Consider the following 19,293-nt stretch of genomic DNA (forward strand, 5'->3'; position numbering starts at 1 on the left):
ACAATACCCAGCTGTGGATGTGACTGGCGATAGAAACAAAGTCCGATGCTGCAAAGGACAATATTGCATAGGAACCTGGAATGTCAGGTCCATGAATCAAGGCAAATTGGAAGTGGTCAAACAGGAGATGGCAAGAGTGAACGTCAACATTCTAGGAATCAGCAAACTAAAATGGACTGGAATGGGTGAACTTAACTCAGATGACCATTATATCTACTACTGCAGGCAGGAATCCATCAGAAGAAATGGAGTAGCCATCATAGTCAGCAAAAGAGTCTGAAATGCAGTACTTGGATGCAATCTCAAAAACGACAGAATGATCTCTGTTCATTTCCAAGGTAAACCATTCAATATCACCATAATCCAAGTCTATACCCCAACCAGTAACGCTGAAGAAGCTGAAGTTGAACGGTTCTATGAAGACCTACAAGACCTTGTAGAACTAACATCCAAAAAAAATGTCCATTTCATTATAGGGGACTGGAATGCAAAAGTAGGAAGTCAGGAAACACCTGGAGTAACAGGCAAATTTGGCCTTGGAAGGTGGAATGAAGCAGGGCAAAGACTAATAGAGTTTTGCCAAGAAAATGCACTGGTCATAGTAAACACATTCTTCCAAAAACAAGAGACGACTCTACACACGGACATCACCAGATGGTCAACACTGAAATCAGATTGATTATATTATCTGCAGCCAAAGATGGAGAAGCTCTATACAGTCAGCAAAAACAAGACCGGGAGCTGACTGTGGCTCAGATCATGAACTCCTTATTGCCAAATTCAGACTCAAATTGAAGAAGGGAAAACCACTAGGCCATTCAGGTATGACCTAAATCAAATCCCTTATGATTACACAGTGCAAGTGAGAAATAGATTTAAGGGCCTAGATCTGATAGACAGAGTGCCTGATGAACTATGGACTGAGGTTCGTGACATTGTAGAGGAGACAGGGATCAAGACCAACCTCATGGAAAAGAAATGCAAAAAAGCAAAATGGCTGTCTGTGGAGGTCTTACAAATAGCTGTGAAAATAAGAGAAGTGAAAAGCCAAGGAAAAAAGGAAACATATAAGCACCTGAATGCAGAGTTCCAAAGAATAGCAAGAAGAGATAAGAAAGCCTTCTTCAGCAATCAATGCAAAGAAATAGAGGAAAACAACAGAATGGGAAAGACTAGAGATCTCTTCAAGAAAATTAGAGATATCAAGGGAAAATTTCATGCAAAGATGGGCTCGATAAAGGACAGAAATGGTATGGACCTAACAGAAGCAGAAGATATTAAGAAGAGGTGGCAAGAATACACAGAAGAACTGTACAAAAAAGATCTTCATGACCCAGATAATCACGATGGTGTAATCACTCATCTAGAGCCAAACATCCTGGAATGTGAAGTCGAGTGGGCCTTAGAAAACATCATTAGGAACAAAGCTGGTGGAGGTGACAGAATCCCAGTGGAGCTATTTCAAATCCTAAAACATGATGCTGTGAAAGTGCTGCACTCAATATCCCAGCAAATTTGGAAAACTCAGCAGTGGCCACAGGACTGGAAAAGGTTCATTGGAAAAGTATTCATTGGAATGAATACCAATCCCAAAGAAAGGCAATGCCAAAGAATGCTCAAACTACCGCACAATTGCACTCATCTCACATTCTAGTAAGGTAATGCTCAAAATTCTCCAAGCCAGGCTTCAACAGTATGTGAACCGTGAACTTCCTGATGTTCAAGCTGGTTTTAGAAAATGCAGAGGAACCAGAGATCAAATTGCCAACATCCGCTGGATCATGGAAAAAGCAAGAGAGTTTCAGAAAAACATCTATTTCTGCTTTATTGACTATGCCAAAGCCTTTGACTGTGTGGGTCTCAATAAACTGTGGAAAATTCTGAAAGAGATGGGAATACCAGACCACCTGACCTGCCTCTTGAGAAATCTGTATGCAGTTCAAGAAGCAACAGTTAGAACTGATCATGAAACAACAGACTGATTCTAAATAGGAAAAGGAGTACATCAAGGCTGTATATTGTCACCCTGCTTATTTAACTTATTGGCAGAGTACATCATGAGAAACACTGGACTGGAACAAACACAGGCTGGAATCAAGATTGCCGGGAGAAATATCAATAACCTCAGATATGCAGATGACACCACCCTTATGGCAGAAAGTGAAGAGGAGCTAAAAAGCCTCTTGATGAAAGTGAAAGAGGAAAGCAAAAAAGTTGACTTAAAGCTCAACATTCAGAAAACAAAGATCATGGCATCTGGTCCCATCACTTCATGGGAAATAGATGGGGAAACAGTGGAAACAGTGTGAGGCTTTATTTTTTGGGGCTTCAAAATCACTGCAGATGGTGACTGCAGCCATGAAATTAAAAGACACTTACTCCTTGGAAGAAAAGTTATGACCAACCTAGATAGTATATTCAAAAGCGGAGGCATTACTTTGCCAACTAAGGTCCGTCTAGTCAAGGCTATAATTTTTCCTGTGGTCATGTATGGATGTGAGAGTTGGACTGTGAAGAAGGCTGAGTGCCGAAGAATTAAAGCTTTTGAACTGTGGTGTTGGAGAAGACTCTTGAGAGTCCCTTGGACTGCAAGGAGATCCAACCAGTTCATTCTGAAGGAGATCAGCCCTGGGATTTCTTTGGAAAGAATGATGCTAAAACTGAAGCTCCAGTACTTTGGCCACTTCTTGTGAAGAGTTGACTCATTGGAAAAGACTCTGATGCTGGGAGAGATTGGGGGCAGGAGGAGAAGGGGAAGACAGAGGATGAGATGGCTGGATGGCATCACTGACTTGATCGATGTGAGTCTGAGTGAACTCTGGGAGATGGTGATGGACAGGGAGGCCTGGCGTGCTGCAGTCCATGGGGTTGCAAAGAGTCAGACACGACTGAGCAGCTGAACTGAACTGATCTAAGCTAAGAAAAAAGGGAGAGAACACAAATTAATTATATCAGAAATAAAAGAAGCGGTATTAGTACAGCTCTATGGCAATTAAAAAGTTAAATGAAGGAATATTATTAAAAAAAACTCTGTGCCCACAAATTTAATAACCTGGGTGAAATCGCCAAATTCCTTGAAATATACAAACCTCCAAAACTCACATAAGGAGAAATAGAAAGTTTGAATAGATCTGCATCTATTAAACAAATTGAATAAATAATCAATAAACTGTCCGAACAGAATGCACTAACCCCAGATAGGTTCAATGATGAATTCTACCAAATATTTAGGAAATAAATTATGCCAATTCTCTACAATATTTTTTAGAGGATAGCAACAAAAGAATTGCTTCCTGAGTCATCTATGTCGCCAGCATTACACTAACACAAAATCAGACAACAGCTTTTCAAGAAAATTATAGTTGGCATCTTTCATGAACATAACTGCAAAAATATTCAAAAAAATTAGCAAATTGAACCCCTAAAAGATAAAAATAATTATGCACCAAAACTAAGAGTATTGATTCTGGTTATATGGGCTATCAACATTTGAAAATTAAAGTAATTCATCACATCAGTTGACTAAAAAAGAAATTTTATGATCATTATCAGTAGATGCAGAAAAAGTATTTGACAAAATTCAGCATGCATTCATTAGGAAAACTCAGAAAAGTAGGAATAAAGGAGAACTTCCTCAACTTTACAAAGACTATTTATAAAAAACCTATATCTAACATCATGGATAATGGTTAGAAATTTGAACTTTACTTTTAAGATCAGCTATTAAACAAGGTGATCTTTCTCACCACTGTTTTTAAATATGCTGTCAGAAGTCTTTGCTAATATATTATGGGTATTCTTTAGGTCACTTCAGTCATGTCTGACTCTGAGACCCTATGGACTGTAGCCCACCAGGCTCCCCTGTCCATGTAATTCTCCAGTCAAGAATACTGGAGTGGATTATCATGCCCTCTTCCAGGGGATCAACAAAAAATAAATAAAATGTATATATATTAAAAAGAAAGAAATGAAACTGTTAATAGATGATATGATTAGCTATAGAAAAAAGCTGAAAGAATTGACAAAAAATTACTGAGAGCAATAAGCTGGTATAGCAAGGGTGCAGGAAACAAGGTTAATATACGGTGGAAGCCCACTTTTATACAAGCAATAGACAAATGAAATTTGAGAGTTGACTCATTGGAAAAGACTCTGATGCTGGGAGAGATTGGGGGCAGGAGGAGAAGGGGACGACCGAGGATGAGATGGCTGGATGGCATCACGGACTGGATGGACATGAGTCTGAGTGAACTCTGGGAAATGGTGATGAACAGGGAGGCCTGGCGTCCTGCGATTCATGGGGTCACAAAGAGTCAGACACGACTGGGCGACTGAACTGAACTGAACTGATCACAGATATGCTTTATGACAGAGATAATTATGTTGGATTTCATTAAAGTTAAAAACTTCTGCAAAGGACAATATCAAGAAAATTAGAAGGCAAGCCACAGATTGGGGGAGAATAGGTACAGAAGACACATATAATTAAGGATCTTTATATAAAATAAAAAAATAATCCTTAAAACTCACCGATAGTAAAACAAAGAAATCAATTAAAAAATGGGCCAAAGACTTTAACACTTTACCAAAGCAGTTATACAGATGGTAAATAAACCTATGAAAAGATAATACTCATTATGTCATCAAGAAAATGCAAAGTAAAACAACAAATAGAAAACACTACTCACCTATTAATATGGCCAGAATCTGTCACACTGACAACACCAAATGCTGGAGAGGAATTTGAGTAACAAGAACTCTCACACATTGTTGGTGTAAATGTTAAATAGTAAGCCACTTTAGAAAAAAATATACTCTTAACCATAAGATCCAGAAATCACACTCCTTGGTATTTACCCAAAAAAGCTAAAGTGTATGTTCACACAAAAACCTGCACATGGATGTTAACAACAGCTTTGTTCATGATTGCCAAACCTAGAAGCAACCAAGATGTCCTAAAGGAGATGAACTGAAAAATAAATGATATGTCAAGGCAATGGAATATTGTTTAGCCCTAAAAATATATTTTTGAGAGTCCAAATTTGGACTCCAAATTTTGCCGTGGAATACGGAATGAAGCAGGGCAAAGGCTAATAGAGTTTTGTCAAGAGAACACACTGGTCATAGCAAACACCCTCTTCTAACAACACAAGAGAAGACTCTACACAGGGACATCACCAGATGGTCAACATCGAAATCAGATTGATTATATTCGCTGCAGCCAAAGATGGAGAAGCTCTATACAGTCAGCAAAAACAAGACCAGGAGCTGACTGTGGCTCAGATCATGAACTCCTTATTGCCAAATTCAGACTTAAATTGAAGAAGTAGGGAAAACCACTAGACCATTCAGATATGACTTAAATCAAATCCCTTATGATTATACAGTGCAAGTAAGAAATAGATTTATGGGACTAGATCTGATAGACAGATTGCCTGAGGAACTATGGGCGGATGTTCATGACATTGGATAGGAGACAGGGACAAAGAACATTCTGAAGAAAAAGAAAGGCAGAAAAGCAAAATGGCTGTCTGGGGAGGACTTACAAATAGCTGTGGAAAGAAAAGAAGTGAAAAGCAAAAGACCAAAGGAAAGATATAAGCATCTGAATGCAGAGTTCCGAAGAAGAGCAAGGAGAGATAAGAAAGCCTTCTTCAGCAATCAATGCAAAGAAATAGAGGAAAACAACAGAATGGGAAAGACTAGAGATCTCTTCAAGAAAATTAGAGATACCAAGGGAACATTTCATGCAAGGATGGGCTCGATAAAGGACAGAAATGATATGGACCTAATAGAAGCAGAAGATATTGAGAAGAGGTGGCAAGCATACACAGAAGAACTGTACAAAAAAGATCTTCATGACCCAGATAATCACGATGGTGTGATCACTCACCTATAGCCAGACATCCTGGAATGTGAAGTCAAGTGGGCCTTAGAAAGCATCATTAGGAACAAAGCTGGTGGAGGTGATGGAATCCCAGTGGAGCTATTTCAAATCCTAAAACATGATGCTGTGAAAGTGCTGCACTCAATATACCAGCAAATTTGGAAAACTCAGCAGTGGCCACAGGACTGGAAAAGGTCAGTTTTCATTCCAACCCCAAAGAAAGGTAATGCCAAAGATGCTCAAACTACTGCACAACTGCACTCATCTCACAAGCTAGTAAAGTAATGCTCAAAATTCTCCAAGCCAGGCTTCAACAGTATGTGAACCGTGAACTTCCTGATGTTCAAGCTGGTTTCAGAAAAGGTAGAGGAACCAGAGATCAAATTGTCAACACCTGCTGGATTATTGAAAACTAAGAGAGTTCCAGAAAAAACATCCATTTCTCCTTTATTGACTATGTCAAAGCCTTTGACTGTGTGAACCACAATCAACTGTGGAAAATTCTGCAAGAGATGGGAATACTAGACCACCTGACCTACCTCTTGAGAAACCTATATGTAGGTCAGGAAGCAACAGCTAGAACTGGACATGGAACAACAGACTGGTTCCAAATAGGAAAAGGAGTACATCAAGGCTGTGTATTGTCACCCTGCTTATTTCCTTATTTAACTTATATGCAGAGTACATCATGAGAAACACTGGACTGGAAGAAGCAGAAGCTGGAATCAAGATTGCCAGGAGAAATATCAGTAACCTCATATATGCAGATGACACCACCCTTAAGGCACAAAGTGAAGAGGAACTCAAAAGCTTCTTGATGAAAGTGAAAGAGGAGAGTGAAAATGTTGGCTTAAAGCTCAACATTCAGAAAACGAAGATCATGGCATCCAGTCCCATCACTTCATGACAAATAGGTGGGGAAACAGTGGAAACAGTGGCTGACTTTATATTTTTGGGCTCCGAAATCACTGCAGATGGTAATTGCAGCCATGAAATTAAAATATGCTTACTCCTTGGAAGGAAAGTTATGCAATCTAAATAGCATATTGAAAAGGAGAGACATTACTTTGCCACCAAAAGTCCATCTAGTCAAGGCTATGGTTTTTCCAGTGGTCATGTATGAATGTGAGAGTTGGACTGTGAAGAAAGCTGAGTGCCAAAGAATTGATGCTTTTGAACTGTGGTGTTGGAGAAGACTCTTGAGAGTCCCTTGGACTGCAAGGAGATCCAACCAGTCCGTCCTAAAGGAGATCAGTCCTGGGTGTTCATTGGAAGGACTGATGCTGAAGCTGACACTCCAGTACTTTGGCCACCTCATGTGAAGAGTTGACTCATTGGAAAAGACTCTGATGCTGGGAGGGATTGGGGACTGGAGGAGAAGGGGATAACAGAGGGTGAGCTGGCTGGATGGCATCACCTACTCAATGGACATGAGTTTGAGTAAACTCCTGGAGTTGGTGATGGACAGGGAGGCCTGGCATGCTGTGATTCATGGGGTGATGAAGAGTCGGACATGAATGAGGGACTGAACTGAACGAAAAAGAAATATTCAAGCCATGAAAAGATTTGTGGGAATCATAAAGGCATATTACTACATTAAAGAAACCAGTCAGAGAAAGTTATGTTCTGTATCGTTCCATCTATTGACATTCTGGAAAAGGCAAAACTATGGAGACAATAAAACGATCAATGATTGCCAAAGGAAGGCTTTTTCATGAAGTGAATGTATGAGTCCATATAATATGAGTCCAATAATAGTATGAGTGATGAAATTTATTATATCATAATAATGGTACAAATCATTATACATTTGTCCAGATGAGTAGAATGTAGAACACCAAGAGTGTACCCTAAGAAAAGCTATGAATATTTGGTAATTATGATATGTTGGTTCAGGTTTCCCTTTTGGAAAAAAAAAATGCCATTTTTTGAGTAATACTGATAATAAGAGAATCTATGCAAGTTGGAAACAGATGTTATATGTAAAATCTCTTTCCTGCCTCTAATTTTGTTGTAAACCTTAAACTGCTTTTAAAAAAATAGTCTTAAATAAAAAGACATATACCATTAAGATTGTAAGATTATTAGAATTATAAAATATATGAAATCATTTGATAATGGTGATCAAATTTAAGGTAAATGATCATTTAATAGAGTGTCAAAATGTGTGTTTTAATTAAATTGGTATTGGAGTCATGATCCTAGGATCATCAGAGAGTAACCTGTTAAAGAGGTTAGATTCTAAATCTTGACTCTTGAGATGCTGTATTGATGGATTTTGGATGTTGTATCTAAAATCCTGTGATGGATTTTAGCGAGTTTGTGTCTTATATAGATAACTCAGATGTTGTTTTTGTTTGTTGTTGTTTATTTGCTAAGTCATGTCCAACTCTGTACTATACTTATAAACAACAATTTCTTAGACAAATTTATCAAAAGCTATAAAATTCCCAGCTGAACTGGTGGATATTAGAGTCTTATGGCTTTTAACCTATTATTGGGGACATCCCTGAAAATCCACATAGGGACTTTGAGAATCCTACTGCTTCTGCTGCTAAGTCACTTCAGTTGTGTCCAACTCTTAGCAACCCCATGGACTGCAGCCCACAAGGCTCCTCCGTCCATGGGATTTTCCAGGCAAGAGAACGGGAGTGGGTTGCCATTGCCTTCTCCATTGAGAATCTTACCAATGTCATTTAACCACAGGTCCTCATAAACTAATATTGTTAGCTACTATTGAATATAACCAAGTATGTATCCTCTTTATGACTGCACTGAGAGAAATTGGATAATACTCACTTAATTCCTTTAAAGTCTTTCTTGTTTATAAAAACTCTTCTACATGTATATATTGTTTTCCATAGTCAAACTGTGGTTGACGGAGAATTTCTCTATAATTCATTTTATAGAGAAATCCATTTATGGTAGGGGATCACCTTTCTTAGATGAAAGAGCTGGTGGAGTCTAGAGAGACTTAAAGGACACATTTTGCTTTTCTTCCATCATCCACACACAATTACTGAGGAGGCAAAATCATAAGACTCTTTATCACACTATTAACGCTTATTATCTTTAGGTCTAAGAATAAGAATGGTAGGAGTAGTCTATGTATTTTTTGACCATTGCATTTCCTAAGAAGTAAACATGAATAGCCTTTGGGTCTGTCTCTGGGTGTTTATGTTTCATTTCATTCTCACAAAAAATATGAAATTTCCTAAGAAATAAGTCTTGGGTTTGTCAAACACTCAAACAGAAGTATTTCATATTTATTCATAAATAAATGAAAAAATAAATACAAACAAATGTATATGTATATTCATGTCTATATTTAGAACATACTAAGCACAGCAAACATGTTGCTAAGTTAATTATGGACAAATACTGTCATAAGGAAAAATTCATAATATACTATGTATCAAATAGAGAGTAATAAAGGTCAAATGAGGTGGAAAAGTTACTTGACATTTCAGAGTGCAAGAAAGAGCATATCTACTTGGTGAGGATTGGTTAAGGGTATATCTGAAGAAGATAAATGAGGAGTTTATTCATAGAGATGACAAGTGGTTACTTTAATCCAAAGAAGAATAAACAAAGACAGTAAGTCTGGAAAATATCTAAGGTATTTATGGAGGTAAGCAAATCACTTTGTATGATAGGTGATAGAGAAAATATGTTTTGGGCTCTTGAGGTAAATATAATGCCAGACAATGGACATAACCAACAATTTCCTAGACATCCAATAAATGCTCGTTTCTTGCTGATCATAAAGAAGACATATTATAACCCTTACCAATTACATAGAGCAGAGTCAGGATTTCCTCTCAAAATGTGGGAAAGATAGAATTAAAAAAAACAAAGGCAGGTTGAATTGGGACATATGGGAAACTGGCTTGAATATCAGGAATTTGACTATGTTTATATTCTGTACCTCTCAATTCTGATATATATATTTGCTGTTGCTGTTCAGTCACTAAGTCACATGTGACTCTTTGCAACCCCATGGACTGCAGCACATCACACTTCCCTGTCCTTAACTATCTCCCTGAGTTTGCTCAAACTCATGTCCATTGAGTTGGTGATGCCATCCAACCATCTCAATCTCTGCCATCCCCTTTTCCTCCTGCCTTCAATCTTTCCCAACATCAGAATATTTTCCAATGAGTTGCCTCTTTGTATCACGTGGGCAAAGTACTAGAGCTTCAGCTTCAGCATCAGTCCTTCCAATGAATATTCAGGGTTGATTTCCTTTAGGATTGGCGGGTTTGATCTTCTTGCTCTCTAAGCAACTCTCAAGAATCTTCTCCAGCACCACAATTTGAAAGCATCAATTCTTCAGCACTCAGCCATCTTTATGGTCCAACTCTCACATCTGTGCATGATGACTGGAAAAACCATAGCTTTGACTAGAGAGACTTTTGTTGGCAAAGTGGTCTCTGCTTTTCAATATACTGTCTAAGTTTGTCATAACTTTTCTTTCAAAGAGCAAGCGTCTTTTCATTTCATGGTTGCAGTCACCATCCACAGTGACTTTGGAGCTTACGAAAATAAAATCTAGGATTGGGAGCTCATATACACCTGTGGCGGATTCATTTCAATGTATGGCAAAACCAATACAGTATTGTAAAGTAAAATAAAGTAAAAATAAAATTTAAAGTTATAATATCAAAAAAGAAAAGAAAAGAAAAAAATCTGCTAACCATTTCGTCTTTACCCTATCTATTTGTCAGGAGAAAATGGGACTGGATGCCATGCTCTTTGTTTTTTTGAATGCTGAGTTTTAAACCAGTTTATTCACTCTCCTCTTTCACTTTCATCAAGGGGATCTTTTGTTCCTGTTTGCTTTCTGCCATTAAGATAGTATCATCTGAATATCTGAAGCTATTGATATTTCTCCCTGCAGTCTTGATTCCAGCTTGTGAGTCATCTAGCCCAGTGTTCTGCATAGAAGTAAAATAAGCAGGGTGACAATATACAGCCTTAATGTACTCCTTTCCCAGTTTTGAACCAGTTCATTGCTCCATGTGCAGTTGTTTGTTCCATGCTATTAGTTCTTGACCTGCACACAGATTTCTCAGGAAGCATGTAAGGTGGTCTGGTATTCCCATCTCTTTAAGAATTTTCCAGTTTGTTGTGATCCACCCAGCCAAAGTCTTCCACAAAGTCAATGAAGCAGAAGTAGGTGTTGTTCTGGAATTATTTTGCTTTTTTTATGATTCAATGGATGTTGGCAACTTAATCTCTGGTTCCTCTGCCTTTTCAAATCCTGCTTTTACATCTGGAAGTTTTTGGTTCATGTACTGTTGAAGCCTAGCTTAGAAGATTTGAGCATTACCTTGCTTGAATGTGAAACGAGTGCAATTGTGTGGTAGTCTGAACGTTCTTTGACATTGTCCTTCTTTGGAATTTGAAATGAAAACCAATCTATTCCAGTCCTGTGGTCACTGCTATATTTTCCAAATTTGCTGGCATACTGAGTGTAGTTCTTTAGCAGCAACATTTTTTAGAATTTGAAATAGTTCAATTGGAATTGCATCACCTCCACTAGCTTTGTTCCTAGTGATGCTTCCTAAAGGTCCACTTGACTTCACACAGCAGATGTCGGGCTCTAGGTGAGTGATCATACCATTGTGGTTATCTGGGTTATTAAAACCTTTTTGTACAGTTCTTGTATTCTTGCAATTCTTCTTAATCGCTTCTGGTTCTGTTAGGTCCTTGCTGTTTCTGTCCTTTATTGTGCCCATCTTTGCATGAAATGTTCCTTTGGTATCTCTATTCTTGAAAAAAAATCTCTAGACTTCCCCATTCTCTTGTTCTCCTCTATTTCTTTGCATAATTGTTCACTTAATAATGCTTTCTTATCTCTCCTCCCTATTCTTTGGAACTCTGCATTCATTTGGGTATATATATTATAGGATATCATGTGGATGTATAATATCTAAGGTTGATAAGTTGTGATTGGTTCAGATGAGATGGTCTGTGATTATAGTTAGAATGACTTGTGTCTGGAACTTAACAGAAACTGTCTTGATTAGAGAACCTTATATATGTGTGTGTAATATATATGTACATGTATGTAGATGGAAGCATATGTTATATACATGCATGCATATGCATCTGTATGTTATATATGTATGTATATGTTCCTCAGTTGCCTCTACGTTATTGCCCACCACTATGATTTCTGATGAATTCAGGATGCTTCACATTTCTTGGGCAACTTGCTGATTCCTCTGGCTCTGAATCATCTGAACTGAATAATTTCTATATATTTTAAATAATAAACCTATTTCATATCACCATGAACTTTGTGTCTCATATTTCCTTAAATGTGTAGTTTCAATTAATATTTATCAACAATACAGTTGAGCAGGAGATCTATTTTCTGAATACATTTATTTGAAATAGCAGTTCCTCTAAAAATGACATACTGTGCACATGTAAGTAGTTCCCTGGCAATCCTCACATAGTACAGACTGGTACTTGAAGATGCCAGAGGCTAGGATAAATAGGAAGGCTTTCTGTTTGTAGGAGTGTCAGTCTAGCACTTAATCAGCAAAACTTCTGGACTCTGGTAAAAAGAATAGGATAGTATGTAACTCAATGATAAATTAAGATTGGACTATGAATTACACTTTGAAACACTGAAGTTTCTCATCACTCTATCACTCTTGCTTACTGCCAAAAGAAATTTCAAATTTTCCTTCATTTTGGTTCCCTAGAGATAATCAAACTCATGGAAGGAGTAATTACTGCATCTTGGTTGATTCTGAGAAATAACACTGTCACAATCTATGATGAGACCATATGGTAAAGATTAGTTTTTCCACCTACAGCTCAAAAATAATCTTTTTATTTTTAGGAACTGAAAAGTAGGATAGGAAATGAAAAGTATTCTGACAGAAAGGAGCCTCTTAATGAAGCCTGAATAAAGAATATCATGGACAAAATACCTTTTCCAATTATAGTCTCTCTTCAAGTATGCTTTAGGTTAGCATAACTACTAGAAAAATGTGATTGCTGTAATAACAAAGATCTGAGTCCCAGGAGATAGCATTGTGTTGTGGAAAAGATACTAGTAGTCAGATTTCCCTGGGTCTAAATATAGAAAAATTGTTGTCAATTTTGATTCCAAGGGAGGAACAAACAGTGATTAATGTTAAATATGAGATATACGAGAGATGAGATGCGCCAGGTTGTGATGCTATATTGTGGAGATAGAGAATGGAATGTAAGATTGTGTGTGTGTGTGTGTGTGTGTGTGTGTGTGTGTGTGTGTTAGTTGCTTGATCATGTCTGCCACTTTGCAACCCCCTGGACCATAGCCAGTCTCCTCCGTCCATGAAATTCTTCAGGCAAGAATACTGAAGTGGGTAGCCATTCCCTTCTCCAGGGGATCTTCCCAACCAGGGATCAAACCCAGGTCTCCTGCATTGCAGGCAGATTCCTTTACATACCTGAGCCACCAGGGAAGTCAAACATAAGATGAATAGGCAACTATTAGCCCATTGTACTCAATAGATAATCTATTGTGTTGACAGAAGATGCACTGTATAATCAACATGATCCGTCTTTAGGTGGTGATGCTTGCATCCAAAAGTGATTTCTATACCCCTAAAAGCAAGAAGAATGGGCTGATAAGCTCTTGCTAAATATTTTTTGAATGATTCTATCAATGTATTGAGCCATTAGCCACATTTGGGATATCTGTTATTTGCAGGAAAAAAATTTCAGTTGACACAAAAGGAGGAAAAATTTGATGCTAAATTTACTTATGTTTCTATAGTTTATACCCTCCATGTATTCCTTAACAACACTCTGAGACTTGGCTCAATCATTTTCAAGGCTTCTGTGGCATCATGAATCAGGAAAGACTTCAAACATATTTAGGTTCAATTTCCTTCATCTACTATTTAACAAAGGAATACATATGAATATCTCTCAAAAAATTTTTTGCTCTGACATTCTACAATTGCTCTCAAATGGTAACAAATGGTTTAAGTCATGGCCCTTCTTGACTTTGACTTATTTTCAGAAAATTTTAAGGCCTAAACGACCTGTGCGTGCCACTTATGTGTCACTTGAATTGTTCTCTATTGATTGCAGTCACAGATGGATACCCATTTGCTGCTATTCCATTCATTTTTGAATTTATACTAAAAAAACCCCACTACTTTTGATACTGGGGACAAGGAAACAGCCTACTCTTTAATATTGATAAGGTCTGTCAAATATAGTTGTACAGTATTTACCCTGCACAAAAGTGGTTGGGCTAGGGGACTTAGGGAACAAAATGTCACCATCATCTGTTTGCCAATCCATATATTCTGTTGTGAAATCTTTTACCAAAGGAGCAACTTTTTCTAATTTGTACAAAGTTGAGATTGATTTATCTGTACTTATATGAATCACTGGACTAGAGTGACTAATAAGCTATGCTCTATATATTAAGTGGAACTTTTGAATCATATTTTCCAACTGCACCTCTAATAAAACCACTTCTGTTTGTTCGTTGGTCTGTACTGGGCTGGGGAGATCCCCTGGAGAAGGAAATGGCAACCCACCCTAGTGTTCTTTCCTGAAAAATCCCATAGACATAGGATCCTGGCAGGGCTAAAGTCCATGGGGTGACAAAAGAGATGGACATGACTGAGCAACTAAACACAAACAACAACAAAACAGCTGTCACTGAAAAGATTTCTCAGTTGGTGCTGGCAGAAAAATAGATGGTTCTGTTAATATAAGTCCCTTAACTACAGACATGTTCCATGGACTGATTTAATTTTATATGTCCTTAATGGAGTTTTCTGTATTTATGTTTGTATGATGTGTGTTTTCAGTTTGTGTGTATTCACATGTATTGCAAACTATAATAAGAGTGTTTCTAATCATTACTGATAAAGCTCAACGTTCAGAAAACTAAAATCATAGCATCTGGTCCCATCACTTCATGGCAAATAGATGGGGAAACAGTTTAAACAGTGGCTGAGTTTAATTTTGGGGGCTCCAAAATCACTGCAGATGGTGACTGAAGCCATGAAATTAAAAGATGCTTACTCCTTGGAAGGAAAGTTATGACCAAGCTAGACAGCATATTAAAAAGCAGAGGCATTACTTTACCAACAAAGGTCAATCTCATCAAGGCTATGGCTTTTCCAGTAGTCATGTATGGATGTGAGAGTGGGACCATAAAGAAAGCTGAGAGCCAAAGAATTGATGCTTTTGAACTGTGGTGTTGGAGAAGAATCTTGAGAGTCCCTTGGACAGCAAGGAGATCCAACCAGTGCATCCTAAAGGAGATCAGTCCTGAATATTCATTGGAAGGACTGATGTTGAAACTGAAACTTGAATACTTTGGCCACCTGATACGAAGAACTGACTCATTAGGAAACACCCTGGTGCTGGGAGAGATTGAAGGCGGGAGGAGAAGGGGACAACAGAAGATGAGATGATTGGATGGTATCACTGACTCCATGGAGATGAGTTTTAGTAAACTCTGGGAGCTGGTGATGGACAGAGAGGCCTGGCATGATGTGGTCCATGGGGTCACAAAGAGTTGGAGACGACTGAGTGACTGAATAAACTGAACTGATGTGGAGAGGATAGTATTGAGGGGGAGTCAGATCTGTTTTCTTATTCCACCAGATCAGCCACCTAATTTCATCCCTGGATAAGTGAAGATCACCAAGATTTCTGTGTACTTCCCATTTATTACTTCATTCTCCTGGTTTTGAGAAAATAAATACTTGCTAGTGCTTAACAACTCGTTTACAAGATAAATTACATAAGGTGTATGTAACATGACCAGCTCACAGGAAACTTTCAATACACAGTAAATTGAATTATAGAAGTAAAAGAAATAGCTATAAAAGCCATCAATTTGTGTTGCAGCTCAATCTCACATTTTGTAGAAAGTGAAATTTGGCTAAGAGTGGTGACTTAACGTGTCTGCAATCACACTGATGCTAGTGGTACACAAAATGCATTTTAACTGCACTGGACTTTTAGGACTTCTCCTAAGTCAATCTCATACAGTAGATAAGATCATGAACTCTGGATTCCAAATGCAGTTCTGAATCTTGGCTTCACCGTATACTTACCTGGGTTACACTGAACAACTAAGTTAAATTCTCTATGTCTGTGCATTATCTCCTGTAAATTAGAAAAAATAATAACATTTACTTTCTTTTGTGTGAATTCAGTGAGTTAAAGTGCTCAGATCAAGACCTATACTAGGAAATCAACCCTGAATATTCATTGAAAGGACTGATGCTGAAGCTGAAGCTCCAATATTTTGGCCACCTGATGTCCATTGAGTTGGTGATGCTATCCAACCATCTCATCCTCTGTCATCCCCTTCTTCTCCCACCTTCAATCTTTTCCAGCACCAGGGTATTTTCCAATGAGTCAGTTCCTCACATCAGTTGACCAAATATTTGAGTTTCGGCTTCAGCAGCAGTCCTTCCAATGAATATTCAGGGTTGATTTCCTTTAGGATGGACTGGTTGGATCTCCTTGCCATCCAAGGGACTCTCAAGAGTCTTCTCCAACACCACAGTTCAAAGTAATGTCTCTGCCTTCTAACATGCTGCCTAGATTGTTCATAACTTTTCTTCCAAGGAGTAAGCATCTTTTAATTTCATGGCTGCAATCACCATCTGCAGTGATTTTGAAGCCCTCCCAAATAAAATCTGTCAGTGTGTTTCTTCACAGTCAACTCTTATATTCATACATGACCACTGGAAAAACCACAGCCTTGACTAGATGGACCTTTGTTGGCAAAGTAATGTCTCTGCTTTTCAATATGCTATCTAGGTTGCATAATTTTCCTTCCAAGAAGTAAGCATTTTTGGAGCCCCCAAAAATAAAGTCAGCCACTGTTTCCCCATCTATTTCCCATGAAGTGATGGGACCAGATGCCATGATCTTAGTTTTCTGAATGTTGAGCTTTAAGCCAACTTTTTCACTCTCCTCTTTCACTTTCAACAAGAGGCTTTTTAGTTCCTCTTCACTTTCTGCCATAAGGGTGGTGTCATCTGCATATCTGAGGTTATTGATATTTCTCCCAGCAATCTTAATTCCAGCTTGTGCTTCATCCAGTGCAGCATTTCTCATGATGTGCTCTGCATATACGTTAAATAAGCAGAGTGACAATATACAGCTGTGATGTATTCCTTTTCCTATTTGGAACCAGTCTGTTGCCCCACATCCAGTTGTAACTGTTGCTTCTTGATCTGCATACAGATTTCTCAAGAGGCAGGTCAGGTGGCCTAATATTCCCATCTGTTGAAGAATTTTCCACAGTTTGCTCTGATCCACACAGTCAAAGGCTTTGGCATAGTCAATAAAGCTGAAGTAGATTTTTTCTGGAACTCTTGCTTTTTTGATGATCCAACAGATGTTGGCAATTTGATCTCTGATTCCTCTGCCTTTTCTAAATCCACCTTCAGCATCTGGAAGTTCATGGTTCACATACTGTTGAAGCCTGCCTTGGACAATTTTGAGCCTTACTTTGCTAGTGTTAGAGATGAGTGCACATGAGTTATAAACCATCAATAGACTATTTCTCATGGTGTCCATATGAATCTTGCTGAAAAGATAAAGGTTTTCTAAGTTTTTAGCCTTTAGCACACCACTGCTTCTTGACTCTGTGACTATAACCATCTTCTGGAGATCAGTTGCAAGGGATAAAAAGAGAGAGAAATGGAGAAAATGGATAACTCACCAATATATATGTTGTTTTGTCTTATTTTTCCCCTCCAAAATTCATTTTCTTTCTTTTTCTTTTTTGGGTACATTTCAGAGTCCTCAGGTAGTTGCTTTATATACTTTGTCTAGAGATTTTAGCTGTAATCAACAGCTTTGAACTATTGTAATCAACAGGTTTGAAGTGTCTTTACTCCATGTAGTCTCAAACCAAGATACTTTGTGGGAGACTCTTCTGACATTTAAGCAGCAGATGTTTTTAATAACTCAATGGCTTGAGGAAAAGATTATGAAATAATAACAATTGTCAACTTAAAAAAATACAAAACATGAGAGTTGTGAGTTAAGTTGCATTTGAGGCAAAATGAGGACTGCAGTCTGGGAGACAGCAGCTCAGATAACTCTGAAAAACTGTTCCAAAGAGGCTGGGGGAAAGGTCAACATATATGTGATTTTGATGAAGGCAGAATATGTGCAGTCAAGCACATATTTTTCCAGAAGTTTTCTACTAGTCTTGTGAGGCTTTTGTTAGTCATGAGCAACACTCATCACCATGAAGGATTTTAATGCTTTTCCAGATATGAGGAGATACAAAAACTGGGCTCATAAAATCAGGTCTTGAAAATAACTGTCTAAAGACTTTCCTTGCCAATTTTACTCAAAGCGCAGAGTGTCTTAATTCTGCTCTTCACCCTGAACTCTTTTCAAGGAGTGTAGAAGGTCAGCAGGTGGAACAGCATGTGATTTAATCCTTGTTGAGGCAGATGTGCCAATTTGTAGTTGACACATAATAATGATAATTAGCATATTGAGGCTTTACCATATATCAGCTACATTTTCCTTTATTGTATTTTATTTTCATGCAATCTAATAAAAAACTATATTGTGCCCACTTCACAGCAAAAGAATCAGACAAAGACTCAGAAAACTTAAACAATGTATCCAAGAACGCATTAGGAAGTATTAATAGAAATGTGATTGAACCACAGGCCTGTAACCTGTAGGACCTATTTACCCTCTACATTACCTATAGTCAACTTCTTGTTCTGCTTTGCAATCTCTTCTAAGGCAGCTCAAGAAAGAGAATGTGGGCTAGGGAAAACCTGTATTTTAATTTTGGCTGTGTGCTTTGGACAAAGTGTTATGTTTTCTAAATTCTACTCCTCTATAAATTGGAGGTAAACTCCTTTATTTATATTTTTCAATGAAAACCAGAGAGCAAACATGTAAAGAACCTGTCTCAATTCATGGAAAAAAGATCAGAACACAATAAGCTCTAGGTACTACTATTTTTATTTTAAAAATGTAAATATAAATTCTAGTATGCAAAGATTCCCTGCATGCTAAGTCACTCCAGTTGTGTCCAAATCTTTGCAACCCTATGGACCATAGCCCATCAGGCTTATCTGTCAGTGGGATTTTTCAGGCTTGAATACTGGAGTGGTTTGCCATGCCCTCCTCCAGGGGATCTTCCTGACCCAGTATGTAAATATTGTTACTGATGTTTATGGTGAGTAAGTTAATTTTTTAAATTTTGTTATTTAGCCAATATTTACCCTGAGAAAAGATGAAAACTGGCTTTAGAAATCAAAGGTACTATTTTAAAATCATATATCATTTTAATGTTAATATATAACTATTGAAAAGTTAGAGTATCATCTCACTATGTTTTTGGTATAAAAATAGATTTAGGAATGGTGCTT

The sequence above is a fragment of the Budorcas taxicolor genome, chromosome 5 (genome assembly GCF_023091745.1).
Source record: "Budorcas taxicolor isolate Tak-1 chromosome 5, Takin1.1, whole genome shotgun sequence".
Lineage (NCBI taxonomy): Eukaryota > Metazoa > Chordata > Mammalia > Artiodactyla > Bovidae > Budorcas > Budorcas taxicolor.